General features: G+C 42.9%; 1 long non-coding RNA gene across 2 annotated transcripts; it reads left to right on the top strand.

Moving 5' to 3' along the window:
* Nucleotides 1-5,830: 5,830 nt before the first annotated feature.
* On the top strand, nt 5,831-15,000 carry LOC123373304. 2 transcript variants are annotated; one of them, XR_006580652.1, is made up of 3 exons: nt 5,831-5,945; nt 6,192-6,306; nt 14,803-15,000. It is a non-coding gene; the product is annotated as an uncharacterized LOC123373304 (long non-coding RNA). The 2 variants fall into 2 exon arrangements; XR_006580651.1 differs by lacking the exon at nt 14,803-15,000 and adding an exon at nt 12,247-12,338.
* The last annotated feature ends 810 nt before the right edge of the window (nt 15,001-15,810 follow it).

Here is a 15,810-nt window from a genome sequence, read left to right as displayed (position 1 = left end):
CAAGTCTGGGAAGAACTGAGTATGCTACCTAGCTTTGTCTCAGCTTTGTGCTCTGTGACTGAGATTGGACCAAATCCATCTTGGGTATAAACTTGCTGAAATCATTACATCAAGGAAGAATTTGACCCAATGTTAAAGATTTTAGCATTACTTCATGGCTGCCTAAGAATTATAGTACAAGTTGTTGTTTAAAGTGAGTGCTTACAAGGAGCTAGACTAGGGAGTAAGCAAGATCCTGACAAAGGGTCAGCACATAGTTCTGGTGCATGATGAGCAGACCAGGGACAGAAATGAGACAGAGTTTGCTGCTTCCTCCAGTTCAGCTGCAATGACTGGCATGATGGGAGAGGGATGGAGCCAACGCTCCATCCACTCCTTGCCCACATGTCTGGGAAAGGAAGTAGAGGCCCAGCAGAGAATGCTCTCTCCCCTGCACTGTGACCCTTGGATAGCCCAGCATGGATACATGCCACAGGTCACAATTTGGCCCCCAATGTTTTATGTATCACAAGTATCCTTTTCGGGTGCATATATAGTAGTGATCGGCTGGCTGTATGACTCATATTCACTGTAAGTACAAATATGTGCAATTGTGTGTAAGGTGTTTTTGGTACATGATTATATTCTGTTAGGAATGTTGCTGCAATTCAAAATGGAGATTAGAAATTCAAGATGGTGCATATGTTAGGGAGAGTTTGAACTCCATCTTGATGCCCTTCTTCACGGCATTTTCCTGCCAAAACTCTGTTTCCAGACAGAACTTGAGGGACTGAGAACTGTCTGGAACCGGTTGGGGGCAGGGCCTGTCAGTATGTGCCTGTCAGTGTGTGCCTCAGAAAGGCGCACCACAGAGAGCATGTAAGGAACTGTCAGCAGCCACGTCCAGGTTCTTTGCGCGGCATCGGATCAAGACTTTGGCTACTAACATCTGTCAATGACTCTGATACTTACCTGATTCCTGTAATCCACAAAAGGATCCAGTGAAGGCTTGCTGTCAGCTCAGATCTGTTGATCTGCTTCGGCAGTAAGAGAGACAGATCCTCCGATGTTCCAGAGATCCTAAGACGGACCATCCATTGCCAGTGTCCTCCACCTACAGTTAAAAGAGAGACAGTAATTATTTGTAGGCATTTATTAGTTTAGCCAAGGGAGAGTTTAAGGGCCTGGGCTTTATGCCCCTGTTACTGGAATCTAGTATTTTGTAGTGTTCCCCATAGTGAATCTTTTCCCAGTTGTATCTATCTCTTGATAAATCTTCTTCCTGTTTAAGGTTATATTCTTCTTATTCTTTATTTCACTGCAACACGGGTGGGAGGCACACAGGTTTCTAATTCTCCCAGTTGATAGATGCTGGTAGGAGTCGAACCTGTTGTATATGTCACCTCCTTATTATTCTACACTGAGATTTGGGGTAAACATGTGAGTCACTGTACTTATATCTGAGTGCATAACAAAGCTAGAAAAACTAAAATCAGGCATGCAAATTACCCACTATTGCCATGGCCTTGTCTTTCTCAGTACCAAAATAGATAGCAAGAGAGGCTAACAGTCTGGGAAGCTGTCCTGTATGCTGGGGTTTCCCTGATATTTACACCTCTGAGTCTACCATGCTGTTGATACCCCACAACCCAATCGGACAAGTTCTGTGATTTCAGAACTTGAGGCTGGATCCAGCTCCCATGGACTTCAGTAGGTACTGAATCATTTTTAGGATTCACTCTGTGGTATTAATACTGAGGAAGGCTAGTAGTGCACTGAGTGTTTTCCAATGCTGGTTCTTCACCACCAGAGGATCCCTTATACTGATTCTTCTGAGGCCACTTACACCAGCGGTACAGCAGGAACCTGCCTAGGAGGCGGCTGAAAGTGGCCAAGGAATCTAATAGATTCTAAGATGTTCAGCACAGGGACTTTCTCTCTGCAAATCACCATACACAGTCACAACGGGCACAAACATTTAACAACAAAATTATGATAAATAGCATAGGGCAATTGTCTGCGCTTTTAAACTCCTCGGATGCTAATGAGTCTTTGAATTGTAAAGAGATCTGTAAACAGTTTCCTCTTTACAAAATGAGCTTTTGAGTAAGGATTCAGCTTGATGATTGCTCCAAAATGACTGGAAATCTTATTTTAAATGCCTCTGGGCTGCTTATAATCAATAAACTGTCCACTTGTTCCCCACCTACACCTGTACTTTCTGTTACCAACCTTTCAACTTTCTTCTGTTATCTACACCTCCAACTCTTCTCAGGCATTACTGGAATATTCCCATTTTAACTGATGTGGGTGGTAATTTGGTTTTATGAACAAGAAATTGTTGTTACCCACTAGTCAGTGTGTTGTGTCCCTCTCTGTGCCTAATCTACAGGATATGTGAGTCTATTACAGGCCCTAGTTACAGAGGCTGGCTGTTTAACTGAAGCTGTAGCAATTCATCCTTTTAAGTTCTGGGGTTCCCTGTTCAGTCCCCCAGTGTATGGGCCAAGATGGCAGACAGCAACACATTGACATCCTAGAATTGAATTAGATGGGTCCTTGTTAGTTACTGTAGTAAATATTGACATCTGTATAGTTACTGGGGTTTTCAAGCAATCGGAATGAAACAACACACCCCTGCTTTTCATTTGTTTCCCGTGGGTGGCTCTATGCCATGGAGGATGGAGTAAGCTGCTGAGGATCAGGACACTCAGTTCTTATCCTGCTAGCTGCGAGGATTTGGATTAATTTCTCATTACCTCTCAGCCTCAATTTCACCATCTGTAAAATGGGGATATTTTTACTCCTCTCTCTCCCAAGGATGCTGTGGTGATTAATTGTTCTGTGCAGCTCCACGGAATGCTAAATATTCTCCATTCAAAGGACTGAAGGTTACAGTTGCAGTTAATAGGAGATGTAGGGCCAGATCTTCAGCTGCTGTGAAACAGCTCTGTTGTCTCCAGTGTACCTCCCCTGAATCTGCTGAGTTCTTAGTTCTCTGGGGTTTTATACAGATATTTTCCTACCAACCCTGAGGCATGTATGGGTGACTTTTCCCTGTACAGTTTCATCACCTCATCCCTTTCCCTTGAGATCCCCAATGACTCATTTGGACCCTGTGCAGAATGGAACTCTGCCTTGGTGTTTTTAACTGGTCAACTGCTTGTTATCTTGGGGTCAGTTGCCTGCTCCTTTGACTACAGCTTGGTTTCCAGCTTTCCCTGAATCTGTTTTATTCGCCAAGATGGATTTCCCCCTTTACTGTGCTGGGCCGAAGCATCCAAATGATCTGTCTCTTTGGACTTTTTCTGACTCACCACATGTGAGATAATTGTGCCCCGAGGAATTCCTTCCAGAGTGCCTAAACACAAAAGAAAAACACACGGCCAACTTTTTCTCCAGGGCAGTGCAAACATTTCCTTAAACCTAAGTGTCTCAGGAGGGGGATTGACAGAGGAGCCCTTTCGCCCAGAAAGTCCACCCTGTGCTGAGCTCTAAATCTCGCCCTGCATTTTCACATCATTGAGGTAGCTACAATTTTGCCAGTAAAAGCAGCCACATCCTCTGACTGCAGCAGAAAGGAGGCCAGAGGCAATGACTCAACTGCTGGGGGTTATGAATGGAAAAGAGATGTAGGAGCCAGTAATGCTTGGATTTTGCTGACAACCAGACAGTGTCAATAAATGTGCTTGAGGAAGGTACAGAGGTGTAAGCCCCCCTATAAGACTAGACTAGACTAACATCGGGGCAGGCAGTGACAGATCCTGGGGAAGGCAAAGTAGATCTTATAACTGTTCTTGTGGTTTGAGCATCACAAGGAAACTAACCCTATTCTCCGAACGCATCTCACTTAGAAAATGAATCCGATTTCTTCTCTGAGCCTTTTCCTCGGGCTTCCATTGCTGGCCCCTGCTTCGAATAGATGAACTCTGTCTGCACTGAATGCAGACCTAGTAGATTTGATTATTCTCTTCGGGAGTTTCTAAGGAAGCGATCTTACAAGCATTTCAGGCAAATCCCCTCCGGCCAAGGTGTTTGTATTACAGGGCGCTAATAGAACAGGGGATCCCAGAGTCACTTTTACCAAGAAGTAAACGTGCCTGCCCTTTCCCCCAGTTCAATGTATTTTTGGAAAGAGCTGTCAATTGTGATTTCACTTCATAGAAGAAACAATCTGACTGGGAGCACCCTACCTACCCCCACCCCCGTCTCCCCTCTGTCAGCAGGAAACTTAAAATGGCGCCTAAAAATTGGTATCAGAGACTGTCCCAATTCTTGCGAACATCATCTAAATATGATGATTGTCATAGAGGGGTCTACCAAAGTTCTCACATTGAAGTCGATGGCACAATCCCCTTTGATTCGAATAGGAACAGAATCAAGCCCTGGATTTCTTGTCAAGGACGGCTTAGCAGCATTGTGAGTGGGTATATATGCTCATTTATGGATGGTTTGTCCCTCCTGGCTCTTACCATTTTTGAAAAGCAGCAACATCAGGCTCAGAAAGAGAGAGTGCCAGGGGCTGGGCTAGGAGAGGTCTGTGAGATTATCCAGCCCATAGGGGGCGGGGGGGGGGAGGAGCGGGGAATAGCAATGATTGTCTGGCTTGCTATTATCGCCCAGTTAAAACGACACCAAACTCAACCTGCTGTTGCAATTTTTTAAAGTAGATTGTTTCCTGTTCACGCTTTGGTTTGAGGGCTGAATGTTGTGGATTTTAAGTGCTGTGTGATGGTTATGGTTTTTATACAACACTCATAAGTGACATTCACAACTTCACACAGCGGTCAGTTGCTCATTGCCCTGCGGTGTATCCAGATTAACTCACCAACCTGAGCAGTAGTTTTAGAGATCGCAGAAATATTGTCCATTAACAAATCCATGATTAAAGGAGCCTCCAACCCCAGAAACTATGTCAATCCTACAAAGCATAAGGCAACACCAAAATATGCTGCTTTCCCTTCAGGATTCGGTAGTGCAAAATAAAGCAAATAGGTTTTCTCCTCCAAACCCGGATCCTGCCTCTTCTACTCAAGCAAACGCCTCATTACGGATTGCGAGATCCGGCCCCCCTCTCGTTCCTTTTTTTTTACTTGATTGAACAATTAGAGTAGTCCAGCTGGATTCACACTGGAGGAGTGGAAAGGAAATCGGATTTAAATAGAAAACCGTTTCACGTACAGAAAACCTGATGACAAATACAATCAGCGAAGCCGTGTGGTTTCGGTGCAGATAGTATAACGGATAGCCCTAGAAAGAGGGATGGGAGATTTCACGGAGCCAGCCTAAGGCGTTTGAATAAACCATACACCATGGTACTATATGTATCAAGAGCTACCGTGTCCTGACATAGTGAAAGCGTCGCCAGAATGACATCTCTGTTGTCCTCCCACTTCCAACAAAATAATTAAGTGATCACAGGATTAGCAACAAACATGAGAAATGTGGCAAATTCTTTGTCAACTTGTACAATCAAACTTGGCTCCAGATTTTATTTCCTCTCAGCAAACTCAGTGTCATGCAAGAGGCAGCCCTGCCCAACGTTTATCATAAATGATACAACTTTATCTATTCTCAGGCAGGCAGTAGGTTAGGTGCGTTGTATCACATTGGATTTTCCACTTCAATCAATAATCTTCACACGTTTAAAAAAAACACACTATTTAATTACTCCTGTCTGGCTTTTAGTAATTGGAGAGAGAGAAAAATAAGCTACGTCGAAAGTGTAAACCTTTCACCCGTGTTTGTCCAAACATCAAAGGGTTTTAAGTGGAGCTAAATAGCTATAAATATTCTCAGCTGCAGAAATCACATTTCAGCCGAGTCCTGGCGGAGGTAATTTTCGGCAAGAAAACTACGCTTTCTAAGAAGGAAAAAAATATTACATCCATCCCTGAAAGCAGAAGTTTTAGGTGCTTTAAAAACATCTTTAAGAAATGCATAGAACACCAACGCACTGAAATAAGGTGTAGAATTTGGTGCGGAATTTGTATTTTTAAAAATACCCGGGGTCATGGAACGTTTTGATGCCATTGCAAACAGATAAGTTTGGATTCCTGAATTTTTTGTTGCGGGGGGAGGAGGTAAATCCTCAGCCCTTCCAATACGTCATGCGGCATGACACCAGAATGGACGGGTTGTTATTAAAATGTCTGGTTAGGCTGGATCTCCTTTATTGCAACTGGATTCGCGTGTGTATGTGTTGTTAACAGGTTTAGAAAGAACGTGGCTGTGGACTTCAGGACATGAGTGAGTGCGTTTGTCAAACGCGATGCAGCGGCAACAACAGGAAATCGCATGATCACGTTGGACTCCTGGCTGGCAGAAGTAGGTTAACCTTTCATTCATGTCAGTGGGTTTAATACGCTAACTTTGTACTAAAAGCGTCTTCGCTGAGCCTGGGTTCATAAAAGTGTTCCTGGTCCTTGATGTTCCCCGCGGAGGATAGTAAGGAAAACACAGCCCTGAATAGCTCACATTGATTGCAGCAAACACAGAGCAGGAGGGTCAGCGCTGTTTCCCAGCTCAGAGCCAGCGCTATAGAACTGACCAGCTATTCATAGCTACTGGACTGACTCCAAGTCATGAGTGTAAATTTACTTGTATCTTCTTTGCAGAGAGGAACTGTAGTCCCCAGTGCCTCCTGCTTGATTTGGAGAGACTGTTTATTTGTTTAGCCCTGTAATGATATTATCCACAGGGCTAGAGCCACACAGGGAGGATTAGGAATTCCTGGAGGAGACACTGTGTGTTTATTACCATGACAGCCCTTCATGACACAAGCCAACAGTGACTTTCATTTGGCTGCTACCCCCCTCTAAAAATGCAGAGTTTAAATTGGGGGAGGAAAAGGAGGACTCGAACTCCGAAACGTACAGCGTAGGAAGCGGTCGGTGCGGGTTAATATCCCAAACACTGGCTTTGTCTCCCTCCGTAAGGAGCTCCACCTCCGGGTGCTTTTACTTTTAACTGAAGGGCGAGGAGGGGCAAAGAGGGGGAAGATGACAATAAGGTAATGAGGTTGAAAGCTTTAATGCCACACAAACAGTCCCAAACCTGTAGTTACATCTAAACTGGCCTTCAAGAGGATTTAACAAGCCATTCAGCCAAGGCTTTATTCATTCTGTAAAGAGCTTTGAGTTGCCCCCAAAGCACTTACAAATAAAGCTCTTCCAGATACATGCCCAACCCCAGCCAAAGAGGGGAAATCGCTTCTTTTTAATAAATATTTAGTCATGAGCAGGGGAGGGAAAGGCCAAGAGTAACAGAGCACGGTGGGTTGTTTAGATTGCCTGGTCTGAGCTGGATCTCCCTCTTTGCAGCTGACCATTGCTACATATAGGTTAATTTCCACATGGAGCTGTAGAAACTCTATCCCTGGTTTGTGAAGTGTGGGTCAGCCAAAGCATGTTAATCTGTTTAGCATGTGTGCTTCGTGGAGGAGCCAGACCACCGCCGTGCAAGAGCAGAAGCAGCAGTAATGGTCCTTGGGGGTAGTTAATAAAGAGTTTAAGGGAAATCAGTTTATAGAGGTTTCAGTTTGTGAACTGTGGCAGCTTTGGACATTTAAGGTTTCCAGCCTCCTGCCCCGCAGACCAGAAAGCTGAGAACTCTATGGGTTGTTTATAACCTGCACAACAACGCTCGGATGTTGATACAAGCAGCGTGGTCGGGAAAATGTAGTTTACTGCTAGGAAATATTGTTGCACGAGGTGCAGTTGTTAGACTTCTCTCCAAACACGCCAAGGAGAAAGCCAGTGCAATTGTCAATTCCCTAATAGCCGCACGTGGAAAGTGCTCTTAGCCGTAAAACAATAAGATCTCTATCTCCTTCGGCAGGGTGAGATGTCGTCAGGGGGGCTGGTTTTAATCCGCGCCCTTTCGTACCCTTTAACTGAATGGGTGGATTGCAACATCACGAGAGCCACTAAATGACATAATAGCAAATAAAACTTTATGAGTCTATTCCTAGTGTCTCACACCATGGCGGACTAATCACTGGCGGCTCCTTTCTCTCTCGCTCACAGATGGCCTGTGGGCCGGGGTGTTAGTACCCTCCGCTCCTTTCTGATTATTATTTTCTTTTTAAAATTTAGGTTCTTAAATCAAAATATTTGCTGATGAGTATTTATTTTCACGAGGTTTTGGTTTGGCTTTTGCCTTCCCCTTAAACAATATAGGCTGCGGTATTAATGGTGCTATAAAACCAAATGTGGTTGGGATTATTCTGCCATCACGCCGGAGATCAATCATTCGTGAGATGTTTCTCTGGGACGCGCAATGAACATTCACAAGCACATCTCTCTTGGCATTTTCCAGCACATTTCACTGTCCCATAACCATATGTTCCCGAAAGCAAAGGAGACTGCGAGTGCTGGTTGAGAGACAAAACATACATTTACCCTCTGTTCAGCCGCTGACTAGGAAACAAACATACATAATGGAACGTACAGTTCTTTGGCTTTAGGTGTTTAAAGGGGTGTTAAAACAAGCTCATGATCATCACGAATATTTTTATTTAAAAAAAAGACGAGATTTAAAAAAAAAAAACAAATAACCCCACCCTGGTGATTGTACGTGCCTCCACTTTTGTTGTCTACCTTAAAAGAAGCCTGATTTAGAAAACATACCGAACACTTATCCTCTTCAATCTTTTACATGCCTTGCTTTTGAAAAGCTTGGTCTCCAACTCTACCAAGCCCATATTCTAACTTATTGAATATTAAATATTCACTGCAGACTAGGTGGTGAGATATCAATGCCTAAGCCATAAAATAATCTTCTTGTTTTGTTTCTATAGTGCCAACAGGAGATATAAAATCAACCCATTTTTGTCAGAAAACTAAAAGGTATTTATTCTAAATACAAACAGGAAATAGATTTGCTGAGCTCCAATTTTTCCAATCTCTTTTCTCACCATAACCACACTGTCATCAGAGACCATTAAAGCACTCTTCGGGGCTTTTATGGCCTACAGCATATTTTCTTTACCTGCCTGACTCAGTCAGAGCTGTTTCATTTGTAATAATCACTGCATAACCTGACCACTTCCCAGATGAGATTCATACAGGTTGAAAATTTAGATCTGTGGAAATGTATGATCTTCTCTTTAAACGTGTTTGGGATCAGAAAACTGACTGTGTAATTAGGACACCTACTTACTCAACAGTTTTGCTTCCTGTCAGAGACACATCTGCTTACTTTAAAGATAATAGCAAATTTGTACTACCTTTTACTTCTGTTAACATCAGAATCAATACAACTACAGGAGAACGTGGCTCATAGCTAACAAATGTGTTGATGATGTAAGTTCTAATTGAAGAATCTTCATTACTGATTATCTTGTTTACTGAGCCAGAAATATCACAACTTGACCTTCAGAACTCAGGCTGAATTTGCAGAGCTGGCAAATAGCAGAAATTTCTTTTCACTTTTGAACACAGCCAGTTTGCTAAGGAAACAGAGACACAGGAACATGGAACCCTGTGACATCACCTCCAGTCACTTTCAAAAATATAATTGCACTTTAAGAGAGACAGGGCCTGATTCCGCTCTCATTTACTTCAATTGAAAGAGTAGTTCCATTGAAGTATAAAACTGATGTTAGCCAGATCAAAATCAGGCCCATTGCGGCATGGTAACAGCAATATCTGCATGGGCCAATGCCAGAAGTATTCACCAATAAGCAAGGCCTACATTCCTGGGCCCCAGTAGAAAGCAGATACTGTGACTGGCCGGGTGACACTTCAGCAATATATTACTCAGTAGTATAAAATTACTTTGTTCTAAATCAAAATAAAACAAACATGCCAGAGAATATGGTCTGCAGACACATATAGCCTGCCTGTGCATCGCAGTAGGGCGATTTTGGTCCTCATATGCCATCACCCTTCGAGGCCAGATTCTGATTGCAGCCCTAGTGGTGGAAATCTGGAGTCATTGTCAACTTCAATGGAATTACTGCAGACTTCCACCAGTGTAACTGAGACCAGGGTTTAGGAGAAGTGACAAAGCCTGTGGACCCACAGACACACCACTGTACTGTCTCATACAAGTTCAGAAGATAGGCATGGTTCCCAAACTGGGGTTTGTGAAATGTTACAGGGGGTTCTCTGGAAAAAATTCCCTAATGGCAGACAGAGCTGTCCCTTAGGGACTTCGGGCAGCATGGGGCCAGCAGCCTGGAGCCCCTGGACTTCCAAGAGCTAAGCAGCTCAAAGCAAGCATGTCTATCACACTGAGGAGATTGAAACTTCAAGACTCCTTATAAAAATGGAAAGGGAGATGGATTTTTTTTGCTGTTTTTTAAATTAAATAGGCAGCTGGTATTGTTTTTTAAATTATTATGAAGAACAAGTTTAAGTTTTGTTGTAACGTGTTTGCCTGAACTGCTCAAGACCTGAATGCTTATGTAGGAGGAACTCCGAGTTGGCTTCTTAAATACTTTCATGCTGTTTCACATCTGATACTCCTTGATGAAACATAGGAGCCTTGTCTTATAAACAGACTTATTCAAAGTGATACAAGCTACCAAAGTAAGATCTTGGAAGAGTGTTGCCGTTTTCATAAATGTAATAAAATACTGTAATGATTAATAATAAGTGTATAATAAGCATGTCATAAAACAAATTTTATACTCCCAAGATCACTGCTTTTATAATTTATACTCAGGTAAAGGAGAAAATCACTGGAAATATTCATTTTTAGGAGGGGGTTCAGGAGACTAGACATTTTAGTGAAAGGGGTTCATAGGTTCAGGGGGGGCTCTAGACATTTCACTGCCCCAAGCACGGCGTCATGCCGTGGGGGCGCTCTGCAGCTCACCGGTCCCGCGGCTCCAGTGGACCTCCCGCAGGCGTGCCTGAGGAGGGTCCGCTTGTCCCCCCCGAAGCCGCAGGACCAGCAGACCCTCCGCAGGCATGCAGCCGAAGGCACCCTGCCTGCCGCCCTCCCAGGGACCGGCAGAGTGCCCCCCGAGGCATGCCGCCCCAGCATAGGTTGTTAAAGTTTAGGAACCACTGGGCTAGAGGAAGGGTCAGACCAGAACTATGCCTGTATCCACTGAATTATCATTCACAGAGGGACATAGTAAACCTCATTTTTTAAAAAAAGCAGTGCCCAAATCGAAAATGATACAATAATGAAACCCAATAGTAAACTTCCTATGATATTTGAAGTCACCTGTTGGGAGACAAAGCCATCCCCTTGTTATGGCTAAAGAACAGGCTCTCTCTCTGTGTTAACCAAACAATCATAACATCTCTTGTGGTAAGGAGGACTGGGCTTCAATCGCAGTATAGGAAATATTATGGAAACAGAATAATAAGATTTATAGTAATTTAAAAAACAAACAGACACAGAGCCTGCCCGCCCTGACTAGGGGAACTATCTACTCTGGTTCATGAAATGGAATCAATAGTTAAAACTTGATCCTCTAAAAGGTTAGTCTTCATTAGTGTATGTCTGTTCTCTCCTCTGCTTTTTGGTCATTGTGTAAAAAGAGAGAAAAGAGGAAAAAGAGCAAAACACTTGTCACTAAGAAAAATAATCTTGACATGAAATAGAGATTTTTACAAAGGTCGTTGTAAAATATGGGAGACGCATTTACATTTGACCTCCTTCCTCAAGAGGTCTGTTTGTCTCTCTCCCCATTACATCTCTCCAAGGTCCAATCAGAATTCCAGACTAAAAGACTCGATCAGCCTTGGCAAAAGGCAGAAAGATATCCTGAGAGAGAGACACCCTGAAACAGAAAGATCTCATGACAGAAACGAGTTTAATATTCTAGCATATTGCAAGTCTTGCTAGATACTGAATTACTCCTAGCAACACAATATGTAAACACTACATCATATCTTATTGGGATCTTGATAAACCATGTTCTCTTCAGCTGTTTTCTGTCATCCTGTGTTTATAAAAAGGTCGACCAACATTTTAAAGAGGCTTTGGTGACAATGGTCTACTCAAGGAGTTAGGTTTGAATACAGAGATCAACAGTTTTTTGTTCTGTGTTTATATAACGCCTGGCACAGTGGGCTCCTGGGAGCTAAGGTAATACAGAGAAATAACAACATAAAATCATAATGGTCACGAATAAACTAATTTGGTGATAAACTGATAGGGATGAAGAGAGTGGCCCACTTTTTTAATGGGCCAAGTCCTTCTCCGTGTAGGAAAGGTATTATACTTGTCCATCCCAGACCATTTTTTAGAAACAGGCGTGAAAAAAAATCCAGGATTTTAATCATATCTCATTAAATCCAACAGAACAAATGGACATTAGATAGGTAATTCATGAATTCTCGGTTACACTGAAAGATGAATCCTTTCTACTTCAGAGACTACAAGTACCAAATGTAGCCTCAATATGTGAGCGAGGTGTACAACTGGGGACATCATGCACGTCTCCTTGAGGTCTACAGAGGGAAGATGCCAAGAGTGTGAGACTTTCTAATTTGTGGGATACACACAACATTCCAGACTATCTAATTTCAACCCAGAACAAACGGAGACAAGAGCTCGTTAAGCTTAGTTCACCGGGATTCTAGTCTTTATGAAATATGTGATCTCCTGGATGGGAGTTAAAGTTCACACCAATATTTCATAGAAAATTCACCATAGGGAAGAATAATATTGAGACAAAGCCAAGGTGCTGTGGCAATAAGAGCATGCACGATACCTATAACTGCATTGCATTGCCACTTTCCACCCTTCTTCTATGTGCCTTTCCACTGACTTGCAGAACAGATGTTGAAGGTGGGTGCTGCATCAGATATGTCCGCCCTCCGCCACCTACGCAAGTCAAGGAGAGAGTGAAAAGACCATAGACAACGTTTCACTGAATACCACTAGCTCTTTCCTATCTTCCACACACAATCTTCAGGCAGCCTCTGCTCTGCTAAGTGACACAAAAGCTGGTTTTAAAATTAATTGACGATTTTTTGTACCATAAAATTCGGTCGAATCCAACGCATCACAAGCTAGCTCCTCCGCCACCATTCAAACGCCCAGAGATAACCCTCTGCTGAGGAAGGCAGCAGCACTCCTTAAGCCGTAAGTAATGAGCCAGGCTGTGGCTTGAGTCCATATACTGTGGGGGCAAATCCTCAACTGCTGATGTCTGGCAAGTTGCATCAGCTGCTGACGATCTGCCCCTACAGACTGGTTTCTTCTCCTGCAGGCCGTAGGAGAGGTGGGAGACCCGGGGCTATTCCCACTGTGTAAAAGCTTGGAATCCCTCTCGGAAGTCTGGCGTGATAAGTGCACAGAAGGGTGTCCTATCCTTGCACTGATGAGCCCACTAGCTTCTCGGTTTGACCCTGGTTGCCTATTCCACCCGAGATTTGAAAGTGAAAAGGAGTTTTAAATCAAACCTTCACCCACACGCTCCTGTCAGGATTCAGAAGCACTTGCCGGAGTTTTTGTAAGAATCCGAAGACAAACAACATTCGAAAAAAAATTGCTATTCTCCAATAAATTTCCCCCATGCAATACCTGGTAGATTTCACATTTGGAAATTATCCCATTATAAAAAGGTATTTGTGTTGTCTCTGAAATCATAAATTCCAAAATTTACAATCACAGGAGTAACGGAAACCTAACACATTCTACCCAGGTTCCTCGAGCAAATAACATAATCTCTGGCACACTAGAACACATGGTTTGCTTCAAACATGTTTCATTTTGTCATCGCATTGAGTGTACAGTATTTCTCTTTGGGTGCAAGAGTGATTGATATCGTTGGAAGAATTGTTTGTAAGAACATGAAAGTTGCCAAAGCAAACACGTTGGAGGGAAGTGTGCAGAAGAGGGGAGCAGCGGCATTTGGAGTAGATCTGGGTTTGGGGAGTTCATAGAGAGGTGAGACAGCGAGATGTAGAACAAATAAAAACATTCTGCACACTTCATCTAAATAAATTATATACAAATATTGGCCTTTTTGTAGATGTTAACAGCCCAGTTACTGCTCTTCCCTCGTGCCCCTATAGAATGTGGGCTGGAAGCCAGCTTTCTTCAGCTAATGATTTGTAACTTTTGTTCCACTTGAACGAATCTATTAATATTTAGATCTCTCCAGTTTTATTCCACGAAAGCTTTCAGCATGGTAAAACAAAATAATCTATTTACCTTCTGTTATATGGGTGCAATATTGACTTACATGGCTTGATGATGTACATTAATAGGTTTTTCTTATGCTGGGCTGAGTTGGCCAAAGGAAAAACAATGTATTTTGACCTATTTTTCTTTTACAAAATAATGTCTGACAGCACTCATTAGAAGGTGCAACCTTTGGTGTGTTAATTTAATAACTTCCATTGCTGACGGGGAAATATTTATTTTAATTTTATTTTTCTTTTTTACCATCAGATTATAGAAAATATTGTTTCTTCGTATAACCATATCATAAGGCACTGTACTAACTGAGCTGAAGAATGTGAACCTTTTAAGTTCATGGGTTCTTGTCAGTTGGGCAGATAAAAAGAAACGATAGAACGATGTAGCTGAGGCATTCTAGCTCCTACACTCCTCAGAAGTTCCTGCTGCTTGTAGCAACAGGTATAACCTATACAATATACCTGATGAACTCCTGCCATAGTCTCATGTCAATAACCCATCCACTATCATTTTGTGGTTGTGATATTGAAATAGAAATTCCTGTTTCTGAACTCCCAGTGCCGTTCTCTTGAGTATTTGGTAACCTGGACCATTTAAACACTATTTGACTCCTCCTGGAAAAATTCGAGAAGTACTTTTGAAATATATTCGGCTGATATCTCAGATCATGGCGTGATCTAACTCCGAGGCTTTGCTTTGCTCTGGTAGGAAACACGGCCAGTTCTTCTCGCACTGCACAGAAAATCTCCAGGCGATGCAGTGGCTCCACACCAACCCCTCTCTAACCTCCTTTGTATGGGGCATCACAAGGAAAAGTCTTTCTTATGCCCTAGAAATCTCCGATTCCATTGGCTTTTCCAGCTGCTCTGAATTACTCTAGGGACTGGACCTGATGCACTCAAACCTCCCATCACCTGCAATGGACTATACAGAATTATAGATTGCAGATGGTTTAAAAATCACAATGGTCTTTAATTTTGTCTTCAAGTTTTTTATTAGGAGCAGGGAGACAGAGAGAGAGTAATCAGTAGCAAAAACACAAGAATACGATGTTGTAATTCATTATTTTCAGACACTTTCCCTTCTGCTCACACCTCCATTTTCTTAGAAGACCATTTCTTGCTTTTGATTCCTATGCAAAACGAACTATATAAGCAAGGGAAATGAAATATACCAGTAAGTATTTGAAAGGAAGCATGATAGTCCAATGGCTGGAAACCTATATCATTGTCTTGATCCTGTAGCCCTTACTCAAACTCCCATTGATATCTATGTGCAGTACCCGGCCCTTTACTTCAACAGTGAATTTGAGATGTGAAATCCACAAAAGCCAGGAAATTAGTTATCCCTAACCCATGGCTCGATCCTGGTCATCTTTCTATGCAAAGCAGACAGAAAACCACCTGAACCAACCATCTGAGGAATCCCGTGGTGGCGTAGTGTGGACATGGGGGTGTGACCAGTGTGGGAGAGGGGCTAGGGTGCTTGGTTCGGGGCTGTTGAGGTTCTTCTAAACTGCTGTGTATCCTAGTGTATATTAATTACAAGTCGCTCCTCAGCTGTTACTTATCAGTAGCTCTTCTCTGCAATGAAATGCACAGTTGGTGGGGTTTTTTCCTTGTTGAATAAAGTGGATCTTTTGATCACGTTTACAAGATGCAGCGGTCCGGTCCATTGCAAGTCTGGCAGGGGGCAAAGGTGGCTGGTGACTGCCAG

Source organism: Mauremys mutica, chromosome 6 (assembly GCF_020497125.1).
Source record: "Mauremys mutica isolate MM-2020 ecotype Southern chromosome 6, ASM2049712v1, whole genome shotgun sequence".
NCBI classification, from domain to species: Eukaryota; Metazoa; Chordata; order Testudines; family Geoemydidae; genus Mauremys; species Mauremys mutica.
The sequence above is the reverse complement of the archived record's forward strand: the minus strand, read 5'-3'. Positions and strand labels throughout refer to the sequence as shown.